The sequence below is a fragment of the Palaemon carinicauda genome, chromosome 4 (genome assembly GCF_036898095.1).
Source record: "Palaemon carinicauda isolate YSFRI2023 chromosome 4, ASM3689809v2, whole genome shotgun sequence".
NCBI classification, from domain to species: domain Eukaryota; kingdom Metazoa; phylum Arthropoda; class Malacostraca; order Decapoda; family Palaemonidae; genus Palaemon; species Palaemon carinicauda.
Window position 1 is genome coordinate 33568288 of NC_090728.1, and position 14963 is coordinate 33583250.

At 48.2% G+C, this 14963-nt stretch overlaps 1 protein-coding gene and 1 pseudogene across 1 annotated transcript in view; both read right to left on the reverse strand.

Annotated features, from left to right (window-relative positions):
* Positions 1 to 14963, reverse strand: part of LOC137639885 (protein NPAT-like) — an 81654-nt gene that overhangs the window by 29688 nt on the left and 37003 nt on the right. The window lies entirely within an intron of this gene.
* LOC137640359 (5S ribosomal RNA) lies at positions 12164 to 12282 on the reverse strand (annotated as a pseudogene).

Genomic DNA, 14963 nt, shown 5'->3' on the forward strand with positions numbered 1-14963 from the left:
GAATATATTTTGCAGAGATCTATTTTGGTTAAAGGTCACGGAAGTTGTGACAGTTGTAACTTCGTGTGTCCTTACCTTCAGCCAAGCTTGGTCTTCCTCATTCAGAAGGGAATGAGCTTCTCGTATTAACAGTCTGATAAAAATAGGATAAAGAATTCTCTGACATAGGCAAAGATGAATTCTTAACTGAACACCATAAAGCTTCAGACGGGCCTCGCAAAGGTTTTAAAGTAGAACTTAAGAGCTCTTACAGGACATAATACTCTTTCTAGTTCATTTCCAACCATACGATAAGTTTGGAATATCGAACGATATTGGTCAAGGCCGAGAAGGCAGCTCGTGTTTGGCTAGAAAACCAAGATGTAGAACATGTAGCCGTTTCGGATGAGAATCCGATGTTCTTGCTGAAGGCATGAATCTCACTGACTCTTTTAGCTGTGGTTAAGCATATCAGGAAAAGAGTCTTAAAGGTGAGATCTTTCAGGGAGGCTGATTGAAGTGGTTCGAACCTGTCTAACATAAGGAATCTTAGAACCACGTCTAAATTCCAACCAGGTGTAACCAAACGACGCTCCTTCGTGGTCTCAAAAGACTTAAGGAGGTCCTGTAGATCTTTATTGTTGGAAAGATCTAAGCCTCTGTGACGGAAGACTGATGCCAACATGCTTCTGTAACCCTTGATAGTGGGAGCTGAAAGAGATCGCTCTTTCCTCAGATATAAGAGGAAGTCAGCTATTTGAGTTACAGAGGTACTGGTCGAGGAAACGGATACTGACTTGCACCAGTTTCGGAAGATTTCCCACTTCGATTGGTAGACTCTAAGGGTGGATGTTCTCCTTGCTCTAGCAATCGCTCTGGTTGCCTCCTTCGAAAAACCTCTAGTTCTCGAGAGTCTTTCGATACTCTGAAGGCAGTGAGACGAAGAGCGTGGAGGCCTTGGAGTACCTTCTTACGCGTGGCAGACGTAGCAGGTCCACCCTTAGGGGAAGAGTTCTGGGTACGTCTACTAACCATCGAAGTACCTCGGTAAGTTATTCTCTCGCGGGCCAGAGGGAAGCAACTAGTGTCAACTTTGTCCCTTCGTGAGAGGCGAACTTCTGCAGTACCTTGTTGACAATCTAGAACGGAGGGAATGCATATAGATCTAGATGAGACCAATCTAGTATAAAGGCATCTAAAAGAACTACTGCTGGGTCCGGGATAGGTGAGCAAAGTATAGAGAGCCTCTTGGACATCGAGGTTGCGAAGAGATCTATGGTTGGCAGGCCCCAGGTGACCCAAAGTCTCTTGCATACATCCTTGTGGAGGGTCCAATATGTTGGAATTATTGTCCCTTCCTACTGAGACAATCTGCTAAGACATTCAAGTTGCCTTGGAAGAAACTTGTTACTAGCGAAAAGTCTAGACCTGTTGAACAGGAGAGGAGGTCACTTGCGAACTCGTACCATGTCAGAGAGTAGGTCCCTCCTTGCTAGGAGATGTACATCAAAGCAGGGAGTTGTCCGTGTTCACCTCCACTACTTTGCCTTGAAGGAGAGACCTGAAGCTTTTCCAGGTCAGACGTACTGCCAGAAGCTTCTTGCAGGTGAAATGCATTGTCCTTTGACTCGAGATCCATAATCCCGAGCATTCCCTACCGCCTAAGGTCGCACCCCAGCCTACGTCCGATGCGTCTGAGAAGAGAACGTGGTTGGGAGTCTGAACAGTCAGGGGAAAACCCTATTAAAGGTTGATAAAGTCCTTTCATCAAGTCAGACCAGACTTATCTTCCAGAAACCGGGATCGAGACCGCTTCTAGCGTCTTGTCCTTTTCCAGTGAAGAGCTAGATGAAACCGAAGAGGACGGAGGTGTAGTCTTCCAAGTGACACCAATTGAACCACGGATGACAGTGTCCTAACCAGACTCATCCACAGCCTGACAGGGCCGTGTTCCTTCTTCAGCATCTTCTGGATGGATAGCAGGGCTGGGGGTTGATCGTCTTGTTCAGCCATGTCCTCATCAGAGGGTTCCTCATCCGAAACTGATGAGGAAACGGCAACGGAGTGGGCAACGTCTGACTCGCTGAATCCGGTCGCACTGGTGGATGCGTGACGGAGCCGGACACAAGATCATGGTACTGCTGCACAGTCTGTGAACTGTCAACCATGGGGAAGCGAGGAAGTACAGTGACAACCCGAAACTGTCTAGCCTGTCTGGGTTGTGCAGACAACCCCTTAACGGGTTGCTGAGGTTGCCGCACTGCGTCACAACAAGTCACCTCTGCAGGTTGTTGAACGTCTTCCCAGTGACACACTGAACGTCCACAACCACCTCCGAGAGTCGCTTCACACTGGGTCGCACCGGTGGAGGAACCATCTCAACTGGCGGACGTGAGTAGGATACCTCAGCGTCAACAGGGCGTACAACCAACCGGTAGGAAGGTTGTTGGCAAGAAGGTTCTTCTCCGTAAAAAATCCTCTATCAAGGACTAAGCTTGGACTGCATGTCTTGCAACAAAGCCCAAGGTCTATGGGAGCAGGTGTGGCAACAGACGGGGTCAGCGACTGAAGCGGAACCATTTACCCTCCCTGGAAGCATGTTATGCTTTAATAAAAGTCCATAGGAGGCTAAGCAGCTTAAGGCTCCTCTCCAAATGACAGAGTCCTCAAGGGAATATCAGAAGGAGGGAGAACAGCACTTTCTCATCTACAGGAACCATGTCCGAGAAAAGCTAGGTTATCTCAGTGAGGGTTTCACTGGTGCATAAGCAGCAGACCAGAAGGCAACGTTATGAAACTGCTTGACAGTCTGTGAACTGTCAAAAACTGAACTGTCAACCCCAACAGGTGCGTGAGGACATACAGCACTGGTGTATTAGTAGCACACCAGAAGGCAACGTCATGTAACTGTTTGACAGTCTGTGAGTTGGCAACAACCAAAGCTGTGTGGGGAATCCTCAACTCCTGACTGACTAGTTTGCTGCGGGCGAGTGGCGGTAACCACAGAGTGTTGCGGAGGCTGACACACCGTGACAAAACACGGCAGCTTGTGGTAGCTCACGCACGGCAACGGAGTGCTCCGTGTGTCTGTGGGAGTCAGCATGCGTCTGGCAGAGTCGACTGCGCATGGGTGGAGGAGCTCTCACAACAAGAGTGTGGGAGCAGGCAGCCATGCCGGGCGCACAACCGTGGCAAGCTGTAGGCCAACGGGTGCATCGTCAACCTTCTCCTCAGCAGAGTTGCCAAATTAGCGATTTTGTGCTAATTCATTGCCTTTTTTACAGTATTCTATTTTAGCTACTTTCTTTAGAGAAATTCCATATGACTTTAGCTACTTTCTAGCTACTTTTGCAAGCCTATCTAGCGACATTTGAAAATTTGAGTTGGCAACCCTGCTCCGCAGTCGGAGTGTGGGAGCTGGCAACAACAAAAGCGGAGTGCTGGTGCGTGGGAGGGACTGCCGTGGGTTGCGGATCATGCCGCATTGCGGCAAAACACGGCAGCTTGACAGCACCTTCCCACTGCTGATGCGGTAGCTCACGCATGTCAACGGAGGGTGCAGCATGAACATGCGTCTGGCAGGGTCGACTGCGCATCGGTGGTGGAGCTCTCACAGGTGGAGTGTGGGAGCAGGCAGCCGCAGTAACTGCTGAGCGCACAACCGTGGCAGGTTGTAGGTTAACAGGTGCAGTGTCAACCTTCTCAGCACGATACTCCTGCATGAAGGAAGCAAGCTGAGACTGCATATCTGCAGCATGGACCACTAGGGTCTATAAAAGACGGCAACAAACGGAGCTACTGTCCGTTGTGACTGAGGGTCTAAAACAGCTGGTGCGGCAACAGACGGAGTTACTGCCTGTTGCGGTACCACCTTGCCTCTCTCGGAAGGTGTGCAGTCGTTGGATGACTGCAGCGAGTCCGAACTGACCCAGTGGCTACACCTAGGCCGTTGGACTTGCGCGGAAGGGACCCACTTGCATTTAAAAAGCAGCAAGATTGGTCCATGGTTTCTGCGAGAAACCTCTTCCGCAGACGAGGAATAAATGGGCTCTCTCGTCTTTGTGTGGGTGGGGTGATCACGTCGGCAACGTGTGTAGATACACCCGAAACCACGGAGGGAAACGTCTGTTCGTCGATCAAGGCCTGTGGAACCCATAAGTCCTTCGACATTACTTCTCCCCTGGGCTTGGGAGCTTGTAAGAGGTATCGGACTAGGTGAACAACTGGCACGAACAGACAAACCCTCGAACGCAACACTGTAACACTTTGCGCATATCACTTTATCACTTTTGATTTTCTGTTTGCACTTATTTCACTGAAATCGAAACTTTAACTGATTTCCACCTGAAACACGCAATCCTATCCTTCATTAAAAGGTAGTAATTGCGAAAACAGTTTACAATGCAACAGAAAAACATAATTAAAGATAAAGAATTCAGTGGCTGGAAAAGAGACTAAACACTAGATCAAATAAACTACGTTTAAAATCTCTCACAGCATAAAGCCTGGGAACAAGAATAAAACTCTAGAAACGTTTTACCTTCTTCCCCTACAGCGACAAGGGAGAAGAGTAAAAAACGAGAACAACGTTACCCGCTTGAACGAAACGTTTATTCTCCTCTCTCTCTCTCCCTCCGTCTCTATCCTTCTCTCTCTTCTCTCTTGACTTAGAACCAAAGAGAAGAGCCCAATTATATATCGTTAAAACATATTATTTGCTAAAGGAAAAAACTGAAAGGTTTCCCAAATAAAAAGTTCCTTTATTTAGAATTTAAACCATTTAAGCTAAGAAAGAATGAACGAAACGCTAGAATCGGTTTACTCTTACTGCAAAGTGAAACCGTGATACACTCTCTCTCTATCGTAACGATAGAGCGCATGTTGAACGTTCTGAACGTCAACAACTGCGGAGACAAAACTAAACGTTAGTTCATCTTTGAAAACAGTACGAGACTATCAAAGAAATTCTTTCAAAAACATAAAATTAAAAAAGGGTATAAATTCTTAAAAGGTAAATACGATATGACGGGCTCAAAGTTAATTAACTTCGGTTCCAAGTAAGGACCGCCTACTATTAGGAAAGGTCGCATATAAACAAACATAAAAATTAATTTTTATAAGTTTATAATAAATGGAAAGTTAATCGAAGAGGCCTTAAAGGCGGAGAGATATAAAATAAATAGATCTATAACTTGTTAAGCAAAATTACCAAAAACCTAAACACACTTCCGTCTAAGGGAAGGGTCGGCCATTTAAAAGTGAAAGAGAGTCCATACTCTCTTCGAGTCCATACTCTCTTCGTCACCAAAATTAAATCTATCCAAAACGAGTTCAAGTTTTGAAATGAAGATAAAACCCCTGCATAGCGAAAGCTCAAAACTGGAATAGTGTACTTCACCAAAACGTTGTGAAAACAAAACCAGTTAGGGACGGCGTATTCAGTAGGTCTTGCCTGTGGCACGACAGAGGGAAAATTGATTCGTTGTTGACATCGAGTACTTGAGTACCTACTTGACAGATGGCGCTGTTGATGTACACCCCCACCTGTATAGCGATCGCTGGCGTATTCCTCCCGTAGGTTTTTTCTGTCGGGCAGCAGGGATGCAGCTATATGATCATCGGGTAAGTTTGATATTGAAAAAAGTATTTTTTGGTTGTTTTCATTTCAGCCTTATTGGCTGGTTTGAAATTCTGTTATGTAAATACACTCTGACCTGATAAGAGGTGAGAGAGAGTGGATTCCTACCACCTTCCAACACTTGAGAATAGATTCTCATTGGTTAGGCAAGGTTTCTGTTTGCTGACAGACAGATGAGGAAAAACCTAAATACTTGGAAGGATATATCACAATTTATGGCCAATTAGGTATAATTTATCCTACATTCTATCCATCCTCCCCTGCATAATGAGGATGGGGAAACACTTCTAAAACTGACTTGCAGAGAACATATGCTCAGTATGGAAGCTCACCAGTATCAACATATGATCCTGCAAATAACAGAACAATCACTTCAGCCCAAGAGGGGAAAGAAAACAGGAAAAGGGCTTACACTAATATTGCACCCGTTACCTTAAATGAGATGCTTCTTGTCCCTTGGGGAGCTAGGTAAGCAATCAACTTTCTTAATAGTAGCTGCTCACAGGTCCCAATAAAATCATATTTAAAGACTTGTGTGTATACTCCCATGGATAGGGGGCTATAAGGATTGTCTGGCACTTCCAATCTCTAGTTTTAGCACTTGTGCCACAGGCAGGTTCTTCCTTAAGGCTAGGATAGATCCGATAGTCTGACTTTCTGTGATTGTCCCAGGTGGTCCCCTCGTGAGAGCGCATTTCCAACTGTTCCCATGAAGCCAGAACTAAACAGTATTTCAGTATCGTTCATTCATTCCGTATTGAAAGAAGAGTCATGGTGTTTCCCAAAAAAGCAGAAAAGTAAGTCGTTCTTGTCCCGCTAGTCACCTTTGGAGGGAAGACACAAAAAAAAGCTAATGTCATGGCGACCTGGATTCTAGGTCCTTGCCACAAACTGGTGAACCAAGACGATAGAGATATTCTTCTATCCTTCAAAATGGCAAGTGACACAGGAAAATATATACCACTTTCCTACTCGCTTCATCGGGACTAACCCGAGTTCGAATGGGTCAAATTAAGGGACCTGAGGACTCATGGAAACGCCCAACATGGCTCTTACGAGGTAAAGTCTGTGAATATACAGGCTCCTCTAGAATCTAGTCGATTCTCTTCAAGAGTCTAGGTATGATTCAAAGCTGAACACTTGTATCAAGGACTGAAAGGGACTTTTACTGTGGAAACTGGGGAGCTTTCCCGATGAAGGAAGAGAACTAAACAGCTAATGCGGATACCATTCAACCTGTGGCTGTTAGGGAGCAATCAGGTTTCTTCTGAATCTTGACGTCATCCACTGACTGTTGAGGAATCGGAGAGACAGGGAAAGAGATGTGGAAAGGCATAAATGTCCAGGATTTCCAGAGATGTGGAAAGGCATAAATGTCCAGGATTTCCAGAGATGTTGAAAGGCGAGCCTTTTTGTCACACAATGTTGTGGGGATAGCCTAAAACCCTACACCGGGACACCGTTAATTGTGTTTGCTCGATCAGTGTTCTTGCCTGAAAGAACCTTGCACGACTACATTGCGTCTTCCACTTAAAAGACTACAATTGCCCAAGAAGGGTTTGTGAATGGAGCCCTTTTGTAAATTTGGGCACGGATGGAAGCGTTATCGGCCATTATCACTGCAAAGTGCTTTATCAAATCCTTTGGAAAGCTTGCTAGGTAGGGAAACTTTAAGCATTCCTGGTGGGTTGAGAAGCAGAAACGATACTTCAGTCGATAACATCCTCCAGACAGGAGGAAATTCTGGTGATAGCCTAATCCCTTTTACTCCACATCCGCAGACAGTAGAGTCTCAGAGAGGAGTAATTACGAGGGAGTTCGTTATGCAATTACTAGGGTAGATTCCTGTTGTCATCCAATCTATAGGGAAGGGGAGCACTGGTTGTACACCAGTAAAACTTTAAGAACTATGGGAGCACTCGTTGGGAAGGCGGCAATATGGAACGAGCCTTCTCACTTATGACGAAAATCTTTGTAGCAACAACCAGGGTTCCTTTTGGAAGACCAAAGTTGACCAGACCACCTGTCTTGCTGCAAAGGCTAGAGTACAATAGTACATCATGCAATACATCAGGGCAAACCAGAAGCAAGTGATTGCTTATACAATAAAGTTTTTAAAAATGTAGTTTTGATACTCTCCACCAAAATTTGCCAAAATTACAAAGTGAACCTACTTATTGTTCTAATAGGGCTCCAACACCTCCTTTAATCGTACATAATTCATTTAATAGCCTATTTTAATCATTTTATTATACAGTAGGTAGTAGGTTGGCCAAAGCACCAGCCACCCGTTGAGATGGTACCGCTAGTGTGTTATTGAGTTCTTTGACTGGCCAGATATTACTGTATTGGATCCCTCTCTAGTTAATTTTTCCTTTGCCTACACATACACTAAATAGTTTGGCCTATTTATACATTCTCCTCTTTCCTCTTACACCTGACAACACTAAGATAACTGAATAATTCCTCACTCAAGGGGTTAATCAAAGCACTATATTGTCCAGTTGTAACTTTCCACTTGGTAAGGGTTGAAAAGACTTTACCTATGGTAAGCAGTGCTTCTAGAAGGACACTGGTGTTCTCTAGTCATCGGTAGTGTCATAGCCTCTGTACCACAGTCTTCCACTGCCTTGGGTTAGAGTTTTCTTGCTTGAGGGTACACTCAACAATTTGTTTCTTTATTTTCTTTCCTCACTGGGGTATTTTCCCTGTTGGAGCCCTTGATGTTATGGCATCTCTCTTTTCCAATTAGGGTTGTTGCTTAGCTAGTAATAATATCTTTGTATGGTATAGGTTCAAGTCGAATAGTTTACAGATGTTAGCGAATAAGTTATTTTGTACAGCACATATTTTTTATTCATTACTGTTTTAATATGACTATTATTTTTATTATTATTATCATCATTATTATTATACAGTTAAGTATCAAATTATTGTAGTAACAATAAATATTATAGAGTACAGTAGTGTATAATTTGAAGTGAAAAGGAAAAAAATACAGCAATAAGGAGAATAGCCATGGGAACAAGAGCGTCATGGAATGCACCAATCATATGCAAGAAAAGCACAAGAATCCATAAAATCCCCAAATTATTAACCAAATCAAATCACTGTTCTCCATGTGCAAATAAACAAAATCACAACCTTCGAGTGACAGAAGTGTCTCTTTGTTGTCGAAATTTTATTAGGGTTATATTAACCCTTTACTAAAATACAAAGTTTTGTAAAGATGGGTTGTGTAAGCATTACAGTAGAGGCTATTTCCCATGATTTATCTGTTTTAAGATCATTTAGTATAATTTTGATAACCTAGTCTCCCAAAAAATATGTAAAAACTATCTGCTTATTTACATGACCTTAGAAAAAAGAAAAAAAAAATGATGATGATTGTATGATAACATTGGAAGTCAACTGAGATTGGTTATAAACATGAATTAACAACAGCTCATAACACATCCTCAACTTTAAAAAAATTTGACTTGCACACATTTATTGACACAAATACAAATACAACTGAAAGAAAAAATCTTGGATATTTTATCAAAAGTTCATAAATTAAATATTGTAACAAAATATCATATAATTTGATGCCATAAGCAGGGGACATTTGCAATATGAAATATGACTATTTTGTTGACTTTTGCAGCTGAAAATGACAAATTCGAAGATAATTTGTATTTTTCCTAACCATACAAACCTTAGCTATTTACAGAGGGTTTACCTTTTAGCGCTGCTGAAATGGCGAGCCATTAGAATTTAACGAGGGTGTATTACTTCCGCGCTAGTTAGCGGGGGGGTAAGGGAGTGGTAGCTAGCTACCCCTCCCCCCCCTCACACACAGATGAATGCTCACTTTCACTTAGAGGTAGGACTTGTCTTGGGGGACAGGGCTGGCGGGCAAATATGTGTAAATAGCTAAGGTTTGTATGGTTAGGAAAAATACAAATTATCTTCGAATTTGTCATTTGTTCCGTAACCGAAATACAAACCACGCTATTTACACATGGTGACTTACCCCTTAGGTAGGGTGGAAAGTCCCCAGCCATACTGGCTTTGGCTTTACCCGGGGACTCAGAATCCGAGTGAGTCGCACTCGAGAAAAGGAGTCCCTGCACCTCACAAGTTCCTTGCTCCGCAAGGAACCATGTGGCCTACGTAAGCTTGTGTGTGAAGGAAGAAGTGTGACCCGTCCTAGGCAGTTGACCTGGAATTCCAGAAGGAACTCTGGGTTAGGACGTTCCCAATACCACCTCGTCAGGGTATGGGGGACGCGACAGTATTGACTCAATACTCGGAACACAAGGAAGCATGGTTTACCTGCAGAGGTTCGAGGTCAGCTATGCAGAGACCAGGATGCTGCTTCCCCGTAGAGGGGATGATGAAGAAAGAAATAAGAGCCAGACATACTTCTTTCGTTCATGCAGACTAAAACCTGATAACAATGCCCTCAACCTTCTGCTACCTGTCCAAAAAGGAGCCTGAGGTTAGACCAGCTGTTGTGTAGCCACCACAGAGCGATAGAAAACGTATCGAGACTCCTGTGGGTCACGCCCTACAGGAAGCGGGCTGCGAAGGTCATTAGACGCTTCCAGACTCCAGCTTGTAGCACCTGCGTCACAGAGTAGTATTACTCGAAGGCGAGGGACGTTGCGATGTATCCAACATCGTGCTGTAGGGCGATGTGACAGGGGAGGGTCTGGACACAGATCGAGATGAATATCCTTGAGTCCGGGCTGAAGAGGTATACTGGTGACTCTCCCCCGTGTCCTCCTTGTGCTCCCAAATCGGCTGCAACTGAGGACAAACTGCAGCTGTTCCCAGCGCTAACCTCTCGATTCCTTTACTGGCAAGAAAGAGGTCTTGGGACATCAGATACAGAATGGAGACTCGTAATCTTGAATGAATTGGACCGAAGGGCCGGGACCCCCCGATTCTGAGTCTAGCCAACAACTCAGGAGCGAACCTGAATGTTGCCTTCCCCTCTTCCTTAAAAAGGGGGGAGTCGTAAGAGACCAAGAAGATTGCTTACACACTGGCCGTGGCCAGAGTGAGCAGGAGACCCAAGGCGGAATACAATCCGAGGCCTGTCGTAAAGGGTCTTGAGAAGATCTCTTAAAGGACTAAAAGACCGAGCCATGCTCCAAGTTGGAGGTCTTCCTCCGACTAGGGCAGGGACGATCGTAGCTTCGCATGAGCGAGGATAGATCCAGCGGGCAGGAAAAAGTTATTCCTTTAAGCCTGAAGGTCAGGGAAAGGCTGAGCGACAGGCTTCATTGCCGAGAGCGGAAAGGAGTTTCCTCCCGCCGAAAGGCAATAAGACCGTTATTGCTGGAGAAGAGGCCTCAAGGGAAGAGGTATATCTCCCACGGCACCAACCACCTTAGACTCTTCACTTTGCCTGGAAGACCCCTGTGGATGACTATCGCAGATGACGCGACCTCCGTACCGCGACTGTAGCGGGTTGTCTCTTCTTGAGGAGGAGGCGTAATGTCTCCAGGCATGAAGCCGAAGCGACGCCCCGGTTCTGGAGAGATGTCGCAGTGTGGTTGCTTGAGCAGTCTGCGCCGTGGGAGAAGCTCTCCCGGGAGTTCCGTCAGGGGAAGCAGAGGGTCCAGAAACCGTTCTGCGCATAGTCCCAGTGGAGCTCTCCCATTGAAAGGTTGACAGACAACCTGGTCTTGTTGAGACCCATTGTCCACAGACAAAAAGGAGGGAAGACGCAGGCGTCGAAGTTGTCCCACCATCACCGGAATGCATCTTGCCAGAGTCTCGGGGTCTGAGACTGGGGGGAAGAACAGCGGAAGCTTGAGGTTCCAAGCTGTCGCGATCAGGTCCCCCAGACCAGTACTTGCTGGTTACCCAAGGTCAAAGACCCCCAGGTACACTCTCTATACGAGGCTCTGCTCGGATAGTCTGACAGAACATTCCCCTGCCTGGAATGAGAGAGCCGATGGTGGTATTGAGAGAATCTCTATCATCCCGGTATCTCTCCTGCAAGATGTGAAGGTGTGAAAATGCGTCCCCTGCTGGTTAGAATACGCCAGAATCATGAAGTCGACGCGCACGGGGCGACTCGGCAGGAGCTGTAGGATCTGTAGAGGGGCCAGACTAAGGCCCCTAAGCCTGCCTGAATGATGGAGAGGTATCCTTCAGGTCTTGACCATAGGCCTGGACCAGAACATGCCCCCCCCCCCCCCCCTTTCCTTTGACGAGTCCGAGAACAGCATCAAGAATGTGGGGAAAGGACGAGAATATCCACTACCATCAAGAGGCTCCATAGGTCAACACCCATTGCAGGTCTAATAGTTCCGCTGGTCCCATAGGGGCCAGGAAGTCCGGTTAAACATTGCCTGAAGCCACCGGAACTTGGACCGCCCCACATGGAACTTATCCTGAGGCGACCGTTCGGACTATAGACGGGTCAATGAGGAAAGGAGAACTAGGAAACGTTCCAAGGTAGGGCTGAAAGCTCTGCTTGACTGAGAACAGGTACTGCGACTCTCCTCAGTCTTGCCACAGTCAACTGAAAGGAAGGCTCGGAGGATGTGGTAACAGAATCTGGCGTCCCCAGGTGGTCACCCATCCAAGTACCAACCAGAACCGACGTTGCTTAACCTCGCTGGACGGACGAGAAGCGGGGTTTCCAACGTGGTAAGGCCGTTGACTCAATATCATGGCCAGATACTCCAGATGTTGAGGCAGAGGAAGAGAAGGCTCCAAGCAAAATACCATGAGCCCACACTCATGGTAAGCATCCGGAAGCTTGTCCCGGCGCTGAAGAAGGTCGAACCCGAGCCTACCGGAGTTGACCAGCCCTCCAAACAGCAGAGGAGGTGGAAGCCTGCACCTGAGCGGCCAAGAGGAAGGCAGGGAGAGTTCTCTGGGGAAACAAACCTGCTATGCCACGGCGGGATAGCCACACTGCATCATAAGCAGGAATACTTGCAGTCTAGGCTGAATTCGACGAGCTCCCTGGAAGATGGATGGAATGGAAACTGAAAGTACCCGTCCTTCCGATCCAGGGTGTAAGGAGTCCCGTCGCCTCGTTACCAGTCTGATCGATTCTGCTGGTCTACGCTGGCCGAAGTTTGTTCGACAAACTTGATCAGGGCTGAGGGGTCGACTACGGACCTCCCCTCTCAGATCCTTCCTTACAAGAAAGGATCGACTGAAGAGGCCGGGGGTGAAGCCGTCGATGATCCTAAGGAAGACCTTCGCCTAAGGTCTGGATCATTCTGCCCAACCGGGCAACTCTTGCTGACGCTATGGCATAGAGGTTCAGAGACACTGAATTCGCTGACAGAGACGGCAGGCGCGATATCCTTGGCTGATCACAGAGATTGTGCGGGAATGGGCATCGGGAAGCTGTCATTCGGATGAGTAACCTTAAGCATCCTCCCAGCGAAAAACCTGCAATCCTAGAGTTCGTGAACTCTGCCGCTCCTTTTAGGACTATGCCCCCCCGGGGGAGCCTCCCGTGCCATCTGTTCCTGACAGGAGGAAACTGCAATTGGACACCTTGTCCCAGTTGTCGTAGCCGATAACTTAGGCCGACGTGGTTGAAAGAAAAGGGCGCTGGAGCCCTGCAGAGTCTGGAAGAAAGCGCCTTGGAGGAGTGAAAACGGAAGTCGATTTCCTCCGCACAACCGCTGTCTACGTCTCTGTCCTTGGGCACAAACAAACTCTTCTCAAGGATGGAAGGGTGTCTGAGGTCGTCGACCTCCACAGATGAGACACCCGAAGAAAGCCCTCAGTCAGCGCGTCCAGATGGTACAACATCGAGCTTGTCCGCAAGTTAGATACTTAACGACGAAAGGCCAAGGTGCCTGAGCTCGAGAGGAGGAAAGTACCCATGATCTTCCTGTAGCTTCCTCGAACCAAACCTCGGGCCGTAACCGAGGAGGGAAAGGACCTGGTAAGCTCCCAGAAGAAGGGGTAAGCAGTCACCCCTTGTCCGATGGAGAAATCTCGAACGGAAAGCCCCCCCCCCCGCCAAAAATCCTTCCAGGGAATGACGGGGAAGGGCTAACCCAGGTTCAGAAAAGAGGAGTGTTGCTCAGATCTCCCTGAAGTTTCTCCTATTCTTGCAAGTGCCATGCTCTGCGTTTAAGGGGTGAGGCCGTGTTCTGGAAATACGCTCCAGAAGAACTCGCCAGGCTGGCCATGCTGCGAAAACCTCATTGGGAATCGTGGTCGCAATCGCCCTGGAGCTCGCGCGACGGTAATCCAAAGATTTGCGCGTGGGCGAACGTGGAAGCTCCCATGCGCGGTAACGCAGGAACGCAAACGAAGGTGAGCGAAGGAGCGCAGAAGGAGGGCGAGCGTGGTAGGAAGGGCGAGAGCTGGTGGTCGGCGAGCGATAACCCATAGACGAGCAATGGATACTGCAAGAAATAAGCCGACGTTTGTGCGAAGAAACACTGTCGGTTCGCGCAACGGAACACCGTCGGTTCGCGCGACGGAACACCGTCGGTTCGCGCGACGGAACACCGTCGGTTCGCGCGACGGAACACCGTCGGTTCGCGCGACGGAACACCGTCGGTTCGCGCGACGGAACACCGTCGGTTCGCGCGACGGAACACCGTCGGTTCGCGCGACGGAACACCGTCGGTTCGCGCGACGGAACACCGTCGGTTCGCGCGACGGAACACCGTCGGTTCGCGCGACGGAACACCGTCGGTTCGCGCGACGGAACACCGTCGGTTCGCGCGACGGAACACCGTCGGTTCGCGCGACGGAACACCGTCGGTTCGCGCGACGGAACACCGTCCGTCCGCGCGATGGAAACCGTTGGTTCGCGCGCGAGCGAACATTGGAGAGCATGGGCGCCGACGCGCATGAGCGTAGACGTGCAGGCACGTGGGCGAGCGGCCGCGCGGGCGAGCGGCCGCGTGGGCGCGCGGGCGAACAATCGCGCGGGCGAGCGGTCGCGCGGTTGCGAGGGTGGGCAGGTGAATGAGCGCGAGTCCGAGGCGGCGAACGCAAGCGTTAGCGCGATGGGGAGGATACGCGCTGCCGCGTGGGCGAGGAAGACCGCTGCCGATATGGATCAACAGGCGATCGGTGTTGAGCTGGTGAGCGCTAACGCGCAGGTTGGCGATGGCGCGTTGTGGCATGCCGACGCGATGGCGAGCAGCATGCGCAGGTGAGCGATCGTGAGATGGCGAGCAGCATGCGAAGGTGAGCGATCGCGAGCAGCATGCGCAGGTGGGCGATCGCGCGATGGTGATCAGCATGCGCAGGGTCACGCGATGGTGATCAGCATGCCAGGGTCGCGCGATGGCGATCAGCATGCGCAGGTGGGCGGTCGCGCGATGGCAAGCAGCATCCGCAGGTGGGCAATCGC